We start from the raw sequence: 19,796 nt of genomic DNA on the forward strand, positions 1-19,796 counted from the left end.
CCAGTCTTAGAAGCCAGGGAGTAGCTGTTTAAGGGCCCAGTGTTCTCATGGTGCTAAGTGTAGGTAGACGTTCTCTTCTATAAATGGAGGCTGGACAGAAGGAGAGAGTACCATTCTTTCAACTGTACAAACCCTGAACTAGGCCTCACCAGTAGGTAATAGGAGAGGCTGAGACATATTGATGTCTCAGTCTTCCCAGTAATAAAGTCCCTAGTTGGGAGCTAGCAGGAGAGGGAGCCCTCTGTTCTTGGATACACTAGTCTAGAGTTTTCATCTTGCTGACAGGTGGCCCAAAGGAGCAATCTTGGTTTAAATACTACAGACTCTTTCTCTCTCTCTTTTTTTTAAATGAATTTAAACAAACTTTCTTGAATAGGTGTCTCTTCATTTTCTGTATCACTTAAAACGATTTATAGAAAACTTGAGTTATTTTTTCTTTTGTTAAAAATTTTCGCCAATTCAATGTGGAGTTGATCTATAGAGCTCCTCATGCTGTCCTGTTATAAACTGCTCTAGCTATAAATTTTTGAACCTTATTTCTGCAGTCATAGCATTCTAAAAACACAGGTGAAATATGCTTATGTGAGAATCTGAGTCATCTGCTGATGGAAAGACTTGAAACTACACATTCTTATTGGAAAAAGTATTGCATTTTTTTCTGATGCCAGGCTCATTTTCCAGTCTGGAGAGACATTTTTTCCATTATCTCTTTGACTATGGCTTCATTTCCTTATTGACATTTAAATTTCTATTAAACACTTTCGTAAGACAAATATTTGTATTATGAGAAAATATGGGTGTGACTGTAATCAAATTTAGTAAAGTTTTTCCAATCATATAAACCACTTGAGCTTTGTATCTTTTTTTTCTTTTTTGAATGAAGTGGGAGATAAGTCATTCAATTTGCCTTCTGTTATTTTTCAAGAAATAATTCCATCATGAGAAAGAAACTAAATGTATCAGACTCATTAAGTTAGTAATGGGTCAAGTCTATTTTTTAAACAGAGGTGAAAGAGGTCTGTGTTACAGATAGGCTAAAAATGTCAGAACTCACATAATCTCTCTCTCTCTCTCTTTTTTTTTTCCCTCAGAGCTCCAGCTCCAGTGCACCCACTCATGGAATAATCTTCAGGATAAAAATGTTTTATGATGACAGCAAGTTTTCAGTTAGAATACTAAATGCAAGACAAGTCAAAAAGTGTCTCATTTACAATGACTTCAAATGCCAAATGTTTTAAAATACCAAACATAAAGTAAGCACCATAAGAGTCCAGGATAATTGTATTGTTGTTGTTATTTTACTGCTTTTTAAAAAAATAATGAGGTATGCAATTCCAAATAGATTTTTCCAAAACAGCAAACATTTGTACCTTCTCGAAACTTTAATCTGAGCTTTTAGTTGACAAGTTTAGATGGTCTGAGAAAAGCAATAGGACTTATCCACCAAGATAGAGAAATTGCAAAAGCTTTGCTTTTTCATAACAATAACTCAGAAGCCTTTGGAGCTTTCATTTCTTTTATTAGCTTTTGTTCTTAAAACTGTCCGTCAGTAAGTTTAAGTGGTCAAAAACATCATGCAAGTTTGGATGAAAAGGAACAGAGTCACAAAAGAGGAAGTCGTGAGAAGCATTTTTCACTTCGTCTGATGGTAGATATTGCCATACCATGATTATGCTTTGATTTTTGAAGTAATTCTATACTGAGAGAAATTTTGACAGAATAATAAAGAGCTCCTAGGTACCCTTTAACCAGACTTATCAACTTTTACTGTTTTGCCACATTCTTTGTCCCTTCCCTTCTCTCTACTTCTCCTCCATCCTTATATATTTTCTTATCTTTTTTTTTTTAATGTTTTATAATGGAGTATAGTTGATTTAAAATGTTGTATTAGTTTCGGATGTACAGCAAAGTGACTCACTTATACATACACATGTATCTCTTCTTGTTCATTCTTTTCCCATTCTGGTTGTTACAGAATATTGAGAATTCCCCAGGGCTATTGACTAAGTCCTTGTTGGTTATTTATTTAAGATATAATAGTGTGTACATGTCAATGCCAAGCTTCTAAATTATCCCTCCCCAAACCTTTCCACTTTGGTAACTATAAGCTTGTTTTCTAAGTCTGGGAGTCTAATTCTGTTTTGTAAAGGAAGTTCATTTTTACCATTTTTTTAGATCCCACATAAATGAGATCGTATATTTGTGTCTCTGTCTGATTTGCTTCACTTAGTTTGCTAATCTCCAGGTTGATCCATGTCACTGCAAATGACATTGATTCATTCTTTTCCATGGCTGAGTAATATTCCATTGTGTGTGTGTGTGTATATACACACGTATCTTTACTTGTATAGATATGCACTGCATCTTCTTTACCAGTCATTTGCTTATGGACGTTTTGGTTGGTTGTTTTTTGTGGTACTGTTTACAATAGCCAAGACATGTAAGCAACCCACCCTCCTTGTGTTTGAGTGTACATTGCTCATATCACTTATTTTTACACAGACTGCATGAGGATGGCAATTCCAAGAGTAAGGATATTTCCATGTACAATCTCTCTACAATTACCAAATTCAACAAATTAAATCGATAACATTCTTTCAACTATCCTTCGTAATCCATTTGGTTAATTGTCCCAATGATGACTTTTACTCTTCTTTCAATGAAGAATTACTTAGCCTTCTTCTCTCATGACATTTACTTCTTGCCACATAATTTTTTTTAAGGTTTAGTTACAAGAAGGCCTATTTAAATATTTGTCAGGTTAGTAGTTACCAAGGCTAAATAAATAGTTCCTTATTAGTATCACTTAGCCAAATATATAGTTACCAAACCAGCCTTGGGTATTACCTTGCCTTATCTGAATGTATTTCTTTTATATCAAGTACCTAAGATATACTAAGGAAACCTAGACAACAGAAACAAAAGCTTGTACCAAAATTATGTATATCCCTATTATGTGAATTTTAGTATGAATATAATTCAAAGTCTCTGTTAAATTTATTAAAGCCACAATGAGAAAATATGCATAAAGACAGTAAAGACACAACTTTCCTACAAACATTATTATCATTACTTAGATATGCTGATTTTACTCCCAAACGCTCTTTTAAATAACAAAATCAAGATTAATCTCTCTGTAGGAAGCTTCCAATCTTGGTACAGAAAGCTTGCCTTGTTATTGTTACAGAGCAGGGGCTCACTGCCCACTGCACAAGACCAGACACTGAGATAATAGTCTTTTGCCGAGAGAAGAGGATTTATTAAAGGGCAGACAAGCCAGGGGACAGGGGCGAAGCTAAGATCCTCCATTGAGGGGGATATTTATCTTGGAAGCAAGGAGTAAGTGGACAGAAGGTGGCTCAGAAATGATTGGTAGAAAGGAATTTGTGAGTTTCAAGTGTTTTCTGCACAAGCACCATTGCTTTTTATGCCTCTTCAGGAATCACGTGTGCACGTTGGAAGTGGGGGTTCATATGTAACATGAGGCAATTCAGGCTGAGATGTCAAAACGTCACCCATTGGATAAGCACATTTGTTCTGTGCAGACTCCAATCAGCTATACTGGTTCCTACCAGTTTCAGCCAGATTTGTCATATTACAAGAGGAGGGAGTTTCAAAAGCTGCTTCCTTTTCTGCTGTCTTATAAAACAAGTGCAAGAATTTCTCTCAGTCACAGAAATGGGGCATGGTTTCAGTACAGCGTTGCAAGGCAAATAGATTCTTTATAAGTAGCCTAGGCAGTCTGTTTATTTATTTAACTCGTTGGGTCTTAGTTGCATCAGGCAGGATCTTTGTTGTGGCATGCAGGATCTTTCATTGAGTTGCTCAGGCTTCTCTCTAGCACCTGGGCTTAGTTGCTCTGGGGAATGAGGGATCTTAGTTCCCCAGCTAGGGACTGAACCCATGTTGCCTGCATTGCAAGGCAGATTTTTAACCACTGGGCCACTAGGGAAGCTCCACAAATACATACGTTTACCTGAATTTTATTTTGTATGTGAAAGGCAGACAGCTGCTTTTGTAAACAACTTCTATAAGATTTAAAAAACACTGTTGATAAAAATATTGTTTAATACTTAATACTGAATAGTATTTCATCTCTCCACCAGTTCATGGGAAATAGATGGGGAAACAGTGGAAACAGTGTCAGACTTTATTTTTCTGGGCTTCAAAATCACTACAGATGGTGACTGCAGCCATGAAATTAAAAGACACTTACTCCTTGGAAGGAAAGTTATGACCAACCTAGACAGCATATTCAAAAGCAGAGACATTACTTTGCCAACAAAGGTTTGTCTAGTCAAGGCTATGGTTTTTCCTGTGGTCATGTATGGATATAAGAGTTGGACTGTGAAGAAGGCTGAGCACCGAAGAATTAATGCTTTTGAACTGTGGTGTTGGAGAAGACTCTTGAGAGTCCCTTCGATTGCAAGGAGATCCAACCAGTCCATTCTGAAGGAGATCAGCCCTGGGATTTCTTTGGAAGGAATGATGCTAAAGCTGAAACTCCAGTACTTTGGCCACCTCATGCGAAGAGTTGACTCATTGGAAAAGACTCTGATGCTGGGAGGGATTGGGGGCAGGAGGAGAAGGGGACGACAGAGGATGAGATGGCTGGATGGCATCGCTGACTCGATGGATGTGAGTCTCAGTGAACTCCGGGAGTTGGTGATGGACAGGGAGGCCTGGCGTGCTGTGATTCATGGGGTCGCAAAGAGTTGGACACGACTAAGCGACTGATCTGATCTGATCTGATCTGAGTATCTTACTCACTCCCTTATACTTTGCCTTATTCCTAGTAAGTTTAAGTATTCTGAAGTATTGATAGTTTCATTCTTTTTTTTTTTTTCATTATTTCTCCAAATGACTATCCTTACTTTGTTTTCTTGAACATGCCCTCCTTAATTTAATACCTATACTTTATCACAGGCCATTCTTTTTATCTATTCCACAATTCTTAAGAAGTGGAAAATTGTTCATAAGTTTCAGTTTAGACACCCTTTCTACAAAGCATAGCCAGATATATCCATTTGGAAATAATCTTTCCCCCAATCCTTTGACAATAACTACTCTTCTCAGGTAGCTTTGATCTGCCTTGTAGTAAGTTTATTGCCATCAACATTGTTCTAAAATTGTACATATTTAAGAATAAATGAATGATTTGCATGTTTTTCATTCTCATTTGGGCTTGTGTTTCTTGAGAGGAGGGAATTTTTATCCTTTATGGTGTTGTTCTCTTTTAAACACAATATACACTAAATAAATATATATTTATTTAATTTTATCCCATGGAGTTGTATATACACAAGAATAGGAGACTGCAATGCCTGCCTCCCTGAAGAGTTTTGTCTGCACTTATAGACATACCAGGCAGTGACCTTTGTGATGTGTTTTCAGGAATATTGAAATGGGTGGTTTTGCTTCTTTGCTGGGTCTACCATAACAAAGCACCACTGACTAGGCAGCTTAAACAACAAATTTATTGTGTCAGATTGGAAGCTTAAAGTCCAAGATCAAGCTGTCAGTAGGTTTGGTTTTTTCTTATAGCCCCGAGGGAAGGATCTCTGCTAGGCTTTTGTCCATAGCTTATACATGGTTGTCTTCTCCCTGTCTTCACATGGTCATCATTTTACAGGACACCAATTATATTAGATTGTTCCCACACTAATCACTTCATGTGAGGCTTACCAGGTGGTGCAGTGGTAAAGAATCCATCTGCTAATGCAGAAAATGCAAGAGACGTAGGTTCAATCCCTGAGTCAGGAAGATCCCCTGGAGAACGGAATGACAATGCACTTCATATTCTTGTCTGGAGAATCCTATGGACAGAAGAGCCTGGTGGACTGTAGTCCATGGGGTTGCAAAGAGTAGGACATGACTGTGTGACTGACCACACATGCATGCAATCACTTCATTTAAAGCTCCTGTGTCCAAATACAATTATATTCTGAGGTACTGAGGTATTGTGACTTAAACCTACACCTTTAAGGGGTAGAAGGAAACAGTGTATTCCACAGTAGCATCTGTACAAAAATTCTGTTGCATTTTTATGACTGTAAATATTTTTATAAAGATGAATGTTTTATGTTACAGTTAGACATTGGTGAAAACCTCTGGAAATCTGAATATATACTCATAAATATGTGGCTAGTAAGAGATGCTACTGGGGACAACAGGGTTTGAAAATATATACAAGGCAAAGAGAAAAGTGTCACAATTTTTAAAAAGCACAGGGATTGGGAATTCCCTGTGGTCCAGTGGTCTCACTGCCAAGGGCCTGAGTTCGATCCCTGGTCAGGGAACTAAGATCCCACAAGCTGTACAGTACAGCAACAAACAAACAAAAACACAAAGATTCTAAATCTCTGGAAGAAGAGAAGGGCGTTCCATATAATGTGTAAAATGGCACAGAATGTAAATATGAGGGATGTGAGGCCTAGATACAACTTAATGATCGATTTTACCTAGGGATGAACCAGGCTTGACTGTTAATTCCATGTTCATTATATATTCTAGTTGTAATATTGCAAAAATAGGATAGCCCAAACTGTGAGACATTTTTGGATATGTTAATAGCAGGTATCTTGGTCTCCCTCCTTGAGAACTCCCTGAGTGAAACAATAGCCCTGTTTTTTTTACATAATAGAACCTGTTTTCTCTTGAGGGATGATGTCAATGATGGTCAAGTCAGAAAAATTCCCAAAAAAAGTAAAATGTCACTCAGGCCACTTAATTCTCTGTTTATATAATTCCAAATGAAGCACAGAAATTCTTGACTTTACTTTGGAATAAACTGCATATTTTATTTAGGGACTGATTACTCTGTTGATAACTTTTTCAAACCAGTCTTCAGACTCCGGCTTCCTTCCTCCTAAGGATTGTTTTTAGCACCAATTTGTTGCTCATTAGCACCTCTGTCAAAGGGTAAATACAGGAAATAAAAGAAGATGAAACAATCAATTCAGTCCTTTTTATGGACTTATAAAAACATTTAATGAAAGGCAATGCTGAATTTTATAGGATGGATAAAAGTAAATGATGGTTTTCAAAAATTACTTCTTTTAAAATTGTAATGAGCAGCTTAGTTTTTTTTATATTGTAAGAAAAAATTATGAGGAAAAAAGCATGCTAAAACCCACTATGTTCATCCCCAAAGCAATAGTACTAATTAGAGCTTCTGAAGGTATATAAAGTCATTCATTATTATTGAGATTACTGCTGAGCGACTAAGCGCAGCACTTAGAAAATGTGATAGCGTTTACAAACAGATTAATGTGACCTTTTCCTAAAGTGATACAAATAATATAAAGCTATTTACATGTTTACACCTTACCTGTTACATCTTTAGTTCACTTACACTATTTTCAAATTTTAGGAAAATTTGGCCATGTTAAAACTCACAGAAGTATTCCCCTATAAATTATGTCCCCCTCTGCATTATGTTGTGTGCTAAGGTGCTTCAGTTGTGTCTGACTCTTTGTGACCCTATGGACTGTAGCCTGCCACGCTTCTCTGTCCATGGGATTCTCCAGGCAAGAATACTGGAGTGGGTTGCCATTTCCTTCTCCAAGATATCTTCCTGACCCAGGGACTGAACCCATGTCTCTTATGTGCTGCACTGGCAGGAGGTTTCTTTTCTAATAGCACCACCTGGGAAGCTCTTCATCCATTCATGTGCACACTAATTGGATGACCAGGAATTTGGGTACCTTAAAAGAGTCATAGTTACTCCTGCCGTAATGTTCTGCAAGGACTTTTCCTTGGAGAATTGTGTGGTTCTGTGACCAGTTGCCATGTACTGAATTTCTGTGATAGCAAACAGTTACATTCCCAAACTTTGCTTCTCTGAAAATACTATTGACACTATTTTTTTTTTCCCTCACAATGGCAAATTGACCTCCAAAACAGACTCATGGAAACTTCTATCTACAGTGAATTAAATAGAAATCAAATTCGGGTGTAAAGTTCTTTTGACATACAAAGTAAGCTTTAAGAGAAATTTGAAGTTTGGAATGAAGTATTGCCCAACATATTTTGAAGTATCTTAGAAGCTAAGCAGATTACTTTTAAAAAATAAAAAGTTCATCATAAATTGATAAAAGATACTTGAGGAGATAACTTTTTTGACACTACTGAGGTGATGATCCAACTTTTAATGGTTTTCACTCCTCTTGCATCCATAGGCAATTTTCCCCACAGCTGTCCTCTACTGCTGAAAGTAATTTTGCTTGAATAGTAGTGGTAACTGTGAACAGTTTTATAGTGCTATTGTGTTCAGAAATTGTTTTGAATGTTACTTGTATAAACTCATTAATCTTCTCAACAAGGAAGATGCTATTCTTTTAAATATGAGAAAACTAAGGCAGAGAGCTGAATAGCTTGCCTAATAGTGCCTTGAGAGATAACAGAAGGTCCCCACCTACACTTCATTTTTTCTTTCACCCACTCTTTTTTTCTTTAATTGTAGTGAAATACACATGACAAAAACTTTACCATCTCAATCATTTTCAAGTGTACAGTTCAGTAATATTAGGTACCTTTACATTGTTTTGAAGCCAATCTTCAGAAGTCTTTTTATCTTAAAAAACCAACTCTATACCCTTTAAACAACTCTTCTTTCCTTTCTCCCCACAGTCCTTGTAATATTCACTCCATTTTCTGTCATGAATTTGATTGCTCTAGATACAGAATATGGGTGGAAATGTGTTTGTCTTTTTGTGACTGGCTAATTAGCATAACATCCTCAAGTTTTACACATATCATAGTATGTGTCAGAATGTCTTTCCCTTTTAATGCTAAATGATAATCAATGCATAAATATACCACTTTTAATTTATCCTCTCATCCATAATGAAAGTTTCTCAGTCGTGTCTGACTCTTTGCAACCCCATGGACTATATAGTCCATGGAATTCTCCAGGCCAGAATACTGGAGTGAGTAGCCTTTCCCTTCTCCAGGGTATCTTTCCAACTGAGAGACCAAACCCAGGTCTCCCACATTGTAGGTGGATTCTTTACTAGTTGAGCCATAAGGGAAGCCCAAGAATATTGGAGTGGGTAGCCTATCTCTTCTCCAGTGGATCATCCCAACCCAGGAATCGAACCAGGGTCTCCTGCATTGCAGGTGGGTTTTTTACCAACTGAGCTATGAGGTGGCTTCCCTTGTGGCTCAGCTGGTAAAGAATCCACCTGCAATGTGGAGAACTGGGTTCAATCCCTGAGTTGGGAATATCTGCTGGAGAAGGGAAAGGCTATGAACTCCAATATTCTGGCCTAGAGAAATCCATGGACTAGTCCACAGCATCACAAAGAGTCAGACAAGACTGAGTGAGTTTCACTTCACTTCACTTAACTCATCCATCAATGAATACTTGGTCTGCCTCTCAGTCACTTCAGTCACTCAGTCGTGTCCAACTCTTTGTGACCCCATGGACTGCAGCACACCAGGCCTCTCTGTCCATCACCAACTCCCAGAGCTTACTCAAACTCACGTCCATTGAGTTGGTGATGCCATCCAACCATCTCATCCTCTGCCATCCCCTTCTCCTGCCTTCATCTTTCCCAGTATCAGAGTCTTTTCCAATGAGTCAGTTCTTTGCATCACGTGGCCAAAGCATTGGAACTTTAGCTTCAGCATCAGTCCTTCCAATGAATATTCAGGACTGATTTCCTTTAGGATGGACTCATTGAAGCTCCTTGCAGTCCAAGGGACTCTCAAGAGTCTTCAACACCACAGTTCAAAAGCATCAATTTTTCGGCCCTCGGCTTTCTTTATGGTCCAACTCTCACATCCATATCTGTCTACTGGTAAACCATAGCATTTACTATATGGACCATTGTTAGCAAAGTAATGGTTTGCCTCTACCTCTTGGCTATTGTGAATGCTGCTGTGAACATGGCTGTTCAATTCTCTTTGGGACTCAGCTTTCAATTCTTTTAACAATATATGTCCCCAAAAGTGGAATTGCTTGGGGTTGCAAAGATTCAGACATGACTGAATAACTGAACTAAACTGATGGGAATTCTGCTGCTTATTTTTTGAATAACCACCATATTGTTTTACATAGCAGCTGTAGGATTTTGCACCCCCATCAAGCTTTTGACTGCATGGATCACAATAAACTGTGGAAAATTCTGAAAGAGATGGGAATACCAGACCACCTGACCTACCTCTTGAGAAACCTATATGCACGTTAGGAAGCAACAGATAGAAATGGACATGGAACAACAGACTGGTTCCAAATAGGAAAAGGAGTACATCAAGGCTGTATACTGTCACCCTGCTTATTTAACATCTATGCAGAGTACATCATGAGAAACGCTGGGCTGGAAGAAGCACAAGCTAGAATCAAGATTGCCAGGAGAAATATCAATAACCTCAGATATACAGATGATACCACCCTTATGGCAGAAAGTGAAGAGGAACTAAAGAGCTTCTTGATGAAAGTGAGAGAGGAGAGTGAAAAACTTGGCTTAAAGCTCAACATTCAGAAAACTAAGATCATGGCATCTGATCCCATCACCTCATGGGAAATAGATGGGGAAACAGTAGAAATAGTGTCAGACTTTATTTTGGGGGGCTCCAAAATCACTGCAGATGGTGATTGCAGCCATGAAATTAAAAGATGCTTACTCCTTGGAAGGAAAGTTATGACCACCCTAGATAGCATATTGAAAAGCAGAGACATTACTTTGCCAACAAAGGTCCGTCTAGTCAAGGCTATGATTTTTCCAGTGGTCATGTATGGATGTGAGAATTGGACTGTGAAGAAAGCTGAGCATCAAAGAATTGATGCTTTTGAACTGTGGTGTTGGAGAAGACTCTTGAGAGTCCCTTGGACTGCAAGGAGATCCAACCAGTCCATTCTAAATGAGATCAGTCCTGGGTGTTCTTTGGAAGGAATGATGCTAAAGCTGAAACTCCAGTACTTTGGCCACCTCATGTGAAGAGTTGACTCATTGGAAAAGACTCTGATGCTGGGAGGGATTGGGGGCAGGAGGAGAAGGGGACGACAGAGGATGAGATGGCTGGATGGCATCACCGACTCGATGGATGTGTTTGAGTGAACTCCGGAAGTTGGTGATGGACAGGGAGGTCTGGTGTTCTGCGATTCATGGGGTCGCAAAGAGTCAGACACGACTGAGCGACTGAACTGAAGTGAACAAGGCACAAGAGTTCTAGTTTCTCCATATCCTTACCAATACTTCCTATTTTGTGCTTTTTATTTCAAGTAGCCATCTTTTAAAGATATAGGTAGTGTCTTTTTGTATTTATGGTTTGCATTTTCCTGACAAGCGATGTTGAGCATGTTTTTCTGTGCCAGTTATTCACTTGTATATATTTTTGAAGAAATGTCTATTCAAGTCCTTTGCCTAGTTTTTACTCAGCTTGTTTGCTATTGTTGAGTTGTAGGAGTTCTTTTCATTTTCTGAACACCAGTCCCTTATCAAACATAGGATTTGCAAGTGTTTTCTCTCATTCCATAGTTTGCCTTTTCACTCTGTTGGCTACGTTTTTTGATGCACTGGAGTTTTTATCTTGATGCAATCCATTGTGTCTGTTTTTCTTTTGTGGCCTGTGTCTCTGAATTCACTCATGCATGTCTTAGTCACTAAATCTTCTCTTGCCTGTTGGTAAAATTTAAGTGTTCAAGCAATGGCTGATAAATCGACAAGAAACATTTGTCCCTTTCTTAAGAATTGACCTTGACCAACTAATCCTGAAATAAGGTGAATACTGCTTATTCCCTCCTGCTAAAACCATATAAAGAATTTCACCCTCCCTCGCCAAGTTGGAAGCTCATTCAGATTTGGGAAGTATTATTTGAGCCTGGATTTGATCCTGAACAGTCTTATTCTAAAATTGGTTTTCTTAATCACTGTACCCACTGCAATCCTATCTGTATTCAGCATTGAAAAAAATATTGACTCTATTACCTGCAAAACCTAATATTTAAAAAATTTTCTATGAAGATGAAGCCAGATTCTTGAATTTGTATTTACAGCAAATGTTAAAGAAGTGTTTAATTCAAATATGTATATAACTCTATTAAAATAAGAAAACAGTTCCAATGCTTTGACAATTACTGTGGATCTTCATAGGGCTCCCCTGGTGACTCAGATGGTAAAGAATCCTCGTGCAATGCCAGAGACCCAAAATATACTAATGTATGAGAGGATCTGAAGCTGGTTCAGGTCTCAGAGCTCCAACTCTGTGTTTAATTTCCCTTTGGAGTAAATTCCCCAACTCATCATTCAGATATAGTAGCAAATAAGCATAATAAATATATGGTTTGCAATAACTAGCTATGAACCCTTCCTCTATTTCTTACTGTAAAAGCATGCATTAGAATTTTTTGTTTTAATTTGACATTTTATTTATTTATTTATTTTTTAAACTGGAGCCTATTATACAGAGTGAAGTAAGCCAGAAAGAAAAACACCAATACAGTATACTAATGCATATATATGGAATTTAGAAAGATGGTAACAATAACCCTGTGTACGAGACAGCAAAAGAGACACTGATGTATAGAACAGTCTTATGGACTCTGTTGGAGAGGGAGAGGGTGGGAAGATTTGGGAGAATGGCATTGAGACATGTATAATATCATGTATGAAACGAGTTGCCAGTCCAGGTTTGATGCACGATACTGGATGCTTGGGGCTGGTGCACTGGGATGACCCAGAGGGATGGTATGGGGAGGGAGGAGGGTGGAGGGTTCGGGATGGGGAACACATGTATACCTGTGGCGGATTCATTTCAATATTTGGCAAAACTAATACAATATTGTAAAGTTTAAAAATAAAATAAAATTTTAAAAAATAATAATAATTTGACATTTTAAAACATTTTGTCTCTACTAAACACTCAGTATTATTGGAGGTAGTAACATTGGCACAGTGAACATTTTTTTTAAATTTGCAATGTGCATGCATTTGATATTAAAATAAATTTTTTAAGGAAATAAAAGTTAAAATAGGTAATTCTAAATCAGTTCACCCTGAAAAGTGCCCTAAATAAAATATGCCCAGGCTTAATGTATCACACTTAAATATTAATTTAATAGTATTTGTATTTTACTTGAAACTTATGAAAAGAACATGGATATATATTTTACATGTTAAGAGGTCAAAGATTGAAAAACATGGTTGAAAGGTTTTTCAGAATGCACATTTTTATTCCTATATTGGACACATTAGTACACATGAAGATATTAGGCTGTTGTTGCACAGAATTTTATCACTACAGCTCACAGCATCAGTGACTTCACACTAACCCTGTAGAATAGAAATGCACATAGTTCATCTAAACTACTTACACAAAGCGAAATCACACACACCAAAAGATGTTCCCTTCAAATAACCCCTCAACTTTTACTGCTTCTGTGCTGTCTCCAATGGTAAACAATTCATTTGCAATGTAGGAGACCTGGGTTTGATCCTACTCACTCTAGTATTCTTGCTTGGAGAATTCCACGGACAGAGGAGCCTGGCAGACTACAGTCCGTAGGTTTGCAAATAGACAGAACTGACCGACTAACACTTTAACACTTTCACCTTTTGCTAATAAAACATTTTCATCAGTTCAGTTAAGTTGCTCAGTTGTGTCCAACTATTTGAGACCTCATGGACTGCAGCACGCCAGGCTTCCCAGTCCATCATCAACTCCCGGAGTTTACTCAAACTCATGACCATCGAGTTGGTGATGCCATCCAACCGTCTCATCCTCTGTCAACCCTCCTCCTCCCGCCTTCAATCTTTCCAATGAGTCAGTTCTTTGCATCAGGTGGCCAAAGTATTAGAGTTTCAGTTTCAGCATCAGTCCTTCCAATAAATATTCAGGATGGACTGGTTGGATCTCCTTGCTGTCGAAGAGACTCTCAAGAGTCTTCTCCAACACCACAGTTCAAAAGCATCAATTCTTTGACACTCAGCTTTCTTTATAGCTGAACTCTCATCCATACATGATCACTGGAAAAACCATAACTTTGACTAGAAGGACCTTTGGTGATAAAGTAATGTCCCTGCTTTTTAATATGCTGTCTAATTTTGTCATAACTTTTCTTCCAAAGGGCAAGCATCTTTTAATTTCATGGCTGCAGTCACCATCTGAAGTGATTTTGGAGCCCCCCAAAATAAAGTCTGTCACTGTTTCCATTGCTTCCCCATCTATTTGACATGAAGTGATGGGACTGGATGCCATGATCTTAGTTTTCTGAATGTTGAGTTTTAAGCCAACTTTTTTACTCTCCTCTTTCACTTTCATCAAGAGCCTTTTTAGTCTGTCTTCGCTTTCTGCCAAAAGTCTGGTGTCCTCTGCATATCTGAGGTTATTGATATTTCTTGCAGCATCTTGAATCCAGCTTGTGTTTCATCCAGCCCAGTGTTTCTCATGATGTACTCTGCATATAAGTTAAAGAAGCAGGGTGACAATATACAGCCTTGACATACTCCTTTCCCGATTTAGAACCAGTCTGTTGTTCCATGTCCAGTTCTAACTGTTGCTTCCTGACCTGCATATAGGTTTCTCAAGAGGCAGGTAAGGTGGTCTGGTATTCCCATATCTTGAAGAATTTTCCACAGTTTGTTGTGATCCACAGTCAAAGGCTTTGGCATAGTCAATAAAGCAGAAGTATATGTTTTTCTGGAAGTCTTTAGCTTTTTCAGTGATCCAACAGAGCCAATGAATGTTGGCAATTTTATCTCTGGTTCCTCTGCCTTTTATAAATACAGTGTGAACATCTGGAAATTCACAGTTCACGTACTGTTGAAGCCTGGCTTAAAGAATTTTTAGCATTATTTTGCTAGCATGTGAGATGAGTGCAATTGTGTGGTAGTTTGAGCATTCTTTGGCATTTTCTTCAGTAAGAAGTAATTGAAGTAACTTTAAACAGTTAGATTTACCTTTACCAATATGAATATGTCACTCAGTAAAGCAGTTTAGGTGCCTAACTCTAAATAAATATCTACAAATATTATATCAGAAAAAACACTACCCTTTTGTTGCTACTTTCTGTGGATTCCATCTTCAACAAAGATCTAGCGTGAAGTTCCTTCATCTGAACTCTTTCCTTGAAAACAAGAGCCTTTTTAAAGTATGCACTCTGATTGTTAATGGTTTCAGAGTTCATTTGAAAAATAAAATATATAATTTATGTTTCTTTGTGTTTGGAAGTTTCATCTTGAAGAGGACTCTTTTTCTTGAACTTAAGTTTAGTTAAAATTTTGGCCCATAATTATTGGCAGGTAACTTTCTGTAATTCTCATCAGAAGACCTCAGATCCAGCCCCAGCTCTACTCTCAACTATTCATGTAAAAATTTCTCTCTTCCTCCACATTCCCCAATCATTAAATGAGTGCATCAGTAACAGATTTCCCATCCACCTTATATATAGCTATAGATATTGAAAGTCTAACATGTGCTGAGATATTATAGATATTACCTCCATTTTACAAATGCATCAGAGGCCAACCAAGATTAGTTGGTTATTTCATAGAACAGTCAGAGTTGGTAGATCTTTCTGTTTCCAAATTCCCTTCCCACAGAGTTATGCCACTTTCCTATGATTTTGAGGGTCTGCTGAGCCGGTAATATTGTTAACACTTTGTAAAGCAAAATTCTTGGTGAGCCAAATGACCAACACCTTTCCTTATTCTGCATTTTTCTGAAAGGCACTCAACTAGAGCCAGATGACCTGGAATGTGAAGGCAAGTGGGCCTTAGGAAACAGTACTACAAACAAAGCTGGCAGATGTGATGGAATTCCAGCTGAGCTATTTTAAGAGAGTAAAAATAGCCATTAAAATATAGTGAAAGAGCTTTGGAGTAGGGATTTAAAAATATGCTATAGTCTTATGCATTACTTTCCTATGACTGTCCTAACAATTTAATACAGAATTGACTGAAAACAACATGTGTTTATAAAACTTTGGAGGTCAAATGTTTAAAACAAGTTCTGCTGGGTTGAAGTCAAGGTGTCTGCAGTCTGACTCCTACTGGGGGCTCTAAGAGAAAGGCAACTTCCTTGCCCTTGTATAGCTTTTAGAGCTGTATTCTCCATGGTCCTTGGTTCATGCTGCCTTTCTCCAGTACTGAAGGCCAAGAGAAATAGCATCTTGCTTCTGTAGTCACATGGTCTTCAGGGCCAACACTCCTGGTGTCGGCCTCTTTTTAGCACTGTAGGAGAGAAAAATTTGCGGCTTCAGAATGTCTCTTTGGCATGTAGATAGTTTTGTACAGAAAAGAATCGAAGACCAAAAGACTCAGAGAGAACCTTCATTCATTTCCAACATTGCCTAAAAGATCTTAGAGGGCCTGTTCCTGGAACAAAGCTGTCACCTGAGATACATGTAAAGAATATAAGCTACATGTGGTGGGGGAAACAGAACCTAGACCTCAGGGTCCATTCTGTGTCCAATTATCTCTGTCAGTCACTTCAGTCAGTTCAGTCGCTCAGTCATGTCCGACTCTTTGTGACCCCATGAATCGCAGCACGCCAGGCCTCCCTGTCCATCACCAACTCCTGGAGTTCACTCAGACTCATGTCCATTGAGTCAATGATGCCATCCAGCCATCTCATCCTCTGTCGTCCCCTTCTCCTCCTGCCCCCAATCCCTCCTGGCATCAGAGTCTTTTCCAATGAGTCAACTCTTTGCATGAGGTGGCCAAAGTACTAGAGTTTCAGCTTTAGCATCATTCCTTCCAAAGAAATCCCAGGGCTGATCTCCTTCAGAATGGACTGGTCGGATCTCCTTGCAGTCCAAGGGACTCTCAAGAGTCTTCTCCAACACCACAGTTCAAAAGCATCAATTCTTCGGCACTCAGCTTTCTTCACAGTCCAACTCTCAGATCCATACATGACCACAGGAAAAACCATAGCCTTGACTAGACGGACCTTTGTTGGCAAAGTAATGTCTCTGCTTTTGAATATGCTGTCTAGGTTGGTCATAACTTTTCTCTGTAGGGTCCAGCAAACCCTTGTTCACTCAACTTTTGCTTTTCTATCTTCTGATTAATTGACCTCCTCCCATTTGAAGTCACAAACCACTACCTTCAACATTCTATTTTGTGTTTTACTCAAGATGATATTTAAGATGAAGGTTTTGGCCGTTTTGACAGGTTACTTTTCCTGAGTCTCTCTCGTGTGTTTGTTGTTGTTATTTAGTCACTAAGTCTTATCCCACTCTTTTGTGACCCCATGGATTCTAGCACGTCGGGCTCCTCTGTCCATGGGATTTTCCCAGCGAGAATACTGGAGTGGATAGCCATGTCCTCCTCCAGGGGATCTTACTGACCCAGAGATCGAACCTGTGTCTCTTGCATTGCAGGTAGATTCTTTACCACTGAGCCACCAGGGAAGCCTTTACATCAGTTTAATTCAGGTCAATTTAATTTAGACTGTCCAGAGGAACTTAGAAGGGTAGAGGAAAAATTCTCTTCTTCCCAACAGAAACCTTTTGATTATATCAGACCCAGATGGACAATACAGGAAAATCTCCCCATTTCAAGATCCTTAGTCACATCTGCAAAATCTTTTCCCATTTAATGTAGCATTCACAGGTTCTGATGATTAGGAAATGGGTATCTTTGGGGGCCGTTGTTCAACCTACCAGCCCCTAACAGTGTCACACTGCACTGCAAATACTTCTCAGTCTTCTTCACTGCCTTTCATTACTGTGTTTCCTACACTTAGCGTAGTATCAAACATTTAGGAAGTGCTTGAAGTACTTTGACATTTTTAAGATATGTATGTATTCCTTCTATCACAGGGCATTCTGTCATATCCTTGCTCCAGTCACAATTGCTGAAGATAAATCAATAGCAATGAAAAGACCACTTGGAAATAATACTTCTGCTTTAAGTACTCAAACCTAGATGATTTCTATAAGCATTTGCTTAATTTACTTATTTTTTTTAAGTATTTAAAGTAAAATTAGTATGTTGGAATCAAATCAGTAAAACAAACAAGATCAACACCAATGTTGTATCTCTCAGTGCCATTGCTGGTTTCTCAAGTGGTTTGTTTCCCAGCATTTTAACTTCCTAAACACAAATAAACTTGAAAGTTAGAAACTTGTCTCAAGGCTGAAGAAATTAAGAGAGTGAATTATTTACTTATTATGGAGAGCCTACAGCTGGAGTTAAATTTTTCTCTATGCCAATGGCCAATGAGAAGCCCTCTTTAAATCTGTCACAGTAAGAACATAATGATGAGGATGCATTCCCATTGAGATTACCTATGATGCTAGATTCCATACTTCATTCTTAAAGTGACTAAAATCCCCTTTGAAGATGGTTATTTCTCTTATGTAACTTTTATCCTGTGATTTTGAGTTTGCAAACAGTTCATTTATGTATTCCTCTATTGCTAGAATCAGAGATGGGGAGATAGTATCACAGTGGTAATATCAATATCAAAAATAGTATAATATTGCAGTAATAATGATATCAGCTGGGGGGAGTCTGCACTGTTTAGAACATCCATATTTTCCCTGTGTCTGGTCTCCTATAGCCATTTTTCTACTATCTGTTTATATAAGTTATACTCTTATTTTTTAGATTTCATGTGTATGTCATATTGGTCACTGACTTATTTTCCTTAACATAATACCCTCAAGCTCCATCCATGTTGTTGCAAATGGTAGGATTTTCCTTTTATGATGCCTGAATAAAATTCCTCTGTGTGTGTGTGTGTGTGTGTATAAAATATATACCATACCTTCTTTATTAATTAATCCATTCTCAGACACAGATTGGCTGTTGTGAATAATGCCACAATAAACATGGGAGTTCAATTATCTTTTTGATATCTTGTTTTTATTTCATTGAATATATATCCAGATATGGGATGGTTGGATCATATGGCATTTTTATTTTTAATTTCTGGGGGAACCTCTGTACTGTTTTACATGGTGGCTGAACCAATTTACATTCCTACCAGTAGTGTGCAATCTTTCCTTTTCTATACATCTTTGCTAACACTTGTATCTCTTGTCTTGATAATTAGGTATTCTAATGGAGAAGAGGGTGACAGAGAACAGGATGGTCAGATGGCATCAGTGATTCAATGGGCATAAACTAGAGCAACCTCCAGGAGATGGTGAGGGACAGGGAGGCCTGGCATGCTGAGTGCGGTCCATGAGGTTTCACAGTCAGACACAACTTGGTGACTGAACCACAATAACAACAGGTTTGCAGTGATATCTCACTGTAACTTTTGATTTGCATTTTTCTAATGATTAGTGATGTTGGGCATCTTTTCATATACATCTTGACCATTTGTATGTCTTCTTTGGAAAAATATTTAGGCTCTCTGACACTTTATTTCTTTTATTTTTATTTTTTAATTACTTTTTTATTGAAGTATAATTGCTTTACAGAATTTTATTGTTTTCTCTCAAACCTCAACATGAATCAGCCATAGATATGCATATATCCTCTCGCTTTTGAACTTTCCTCCAATCTCGGCCCCAATCCCACCCCTCTAGGTTGATACAGAGACCCTGTTTGAGTTTCCTTAGCCATACAGCAAATTCCCATTGGCTATATATTTTACATATGGTAATGTGAGTTTCCATGTTACTCTTTCCATACGTCTCACCCTCTCCTCCCCTCTTCCCATGTCCATACGTCTATTCTCTATGTCTGTTTCTCCTCTGCTGCCCTGTAAGTAAATTCTTCAGTACCATTTTATTAGATTCTGTACATATGCATTGAAAAAGTGAAAGTGAAGTAGCTCAGTTGTGTCCAACTCTTTGTGACCCTATGGACTGCAGCCCACCAGTCTCCTCAGTCCAT

At 38.2% G+C, this 19,796-nt stretch overlaps 1 long non-coding RNA gene across 18 annotated transcripts in view; it reads left to right on the forward strand.

Annotated features, from left to right (window-relative positions):
* LOC147366675 (uncharacterized) overlaps nucleotides 1-19,796 on the forward strand; it is a 486,700-nt gene that overhangs the window by 313,336 nt on the left and 153,568 nt on the right. Inside the window, exon 4 of one of the 18 annotated variants that reach the window (XR_015168945.1) lies at nucleotides 1,092-1,273. The exons of the other annotated variants lie outside the window; for them this stretch is intronic. This is a non-coding gene — a long non-coding RNA (uncharacterized LOC147366675). Of the gene's footprint in view, nucleotides 1-1,091; nucleotides 1,274-19,796 lie in introns of those variants that run through there. 18 annotated transcript variants of the gene reach the window in all.

Source organism: Bos grunniens, chromosome 8 (assembly GCF_055505025.1).
Source record: "Bos grunniens cultivar Pamir isolate PY7600 chromosome 8, Bosgru_T2T1.0, whole genome shotgun sequence".
NCBI classification, from domain to species: domain Eukaryota; kingdom Metazoa; phylum Chordata; class Mammalia; order Artiodactyla; family Bovidae; genus Bos; species Bos grunniens.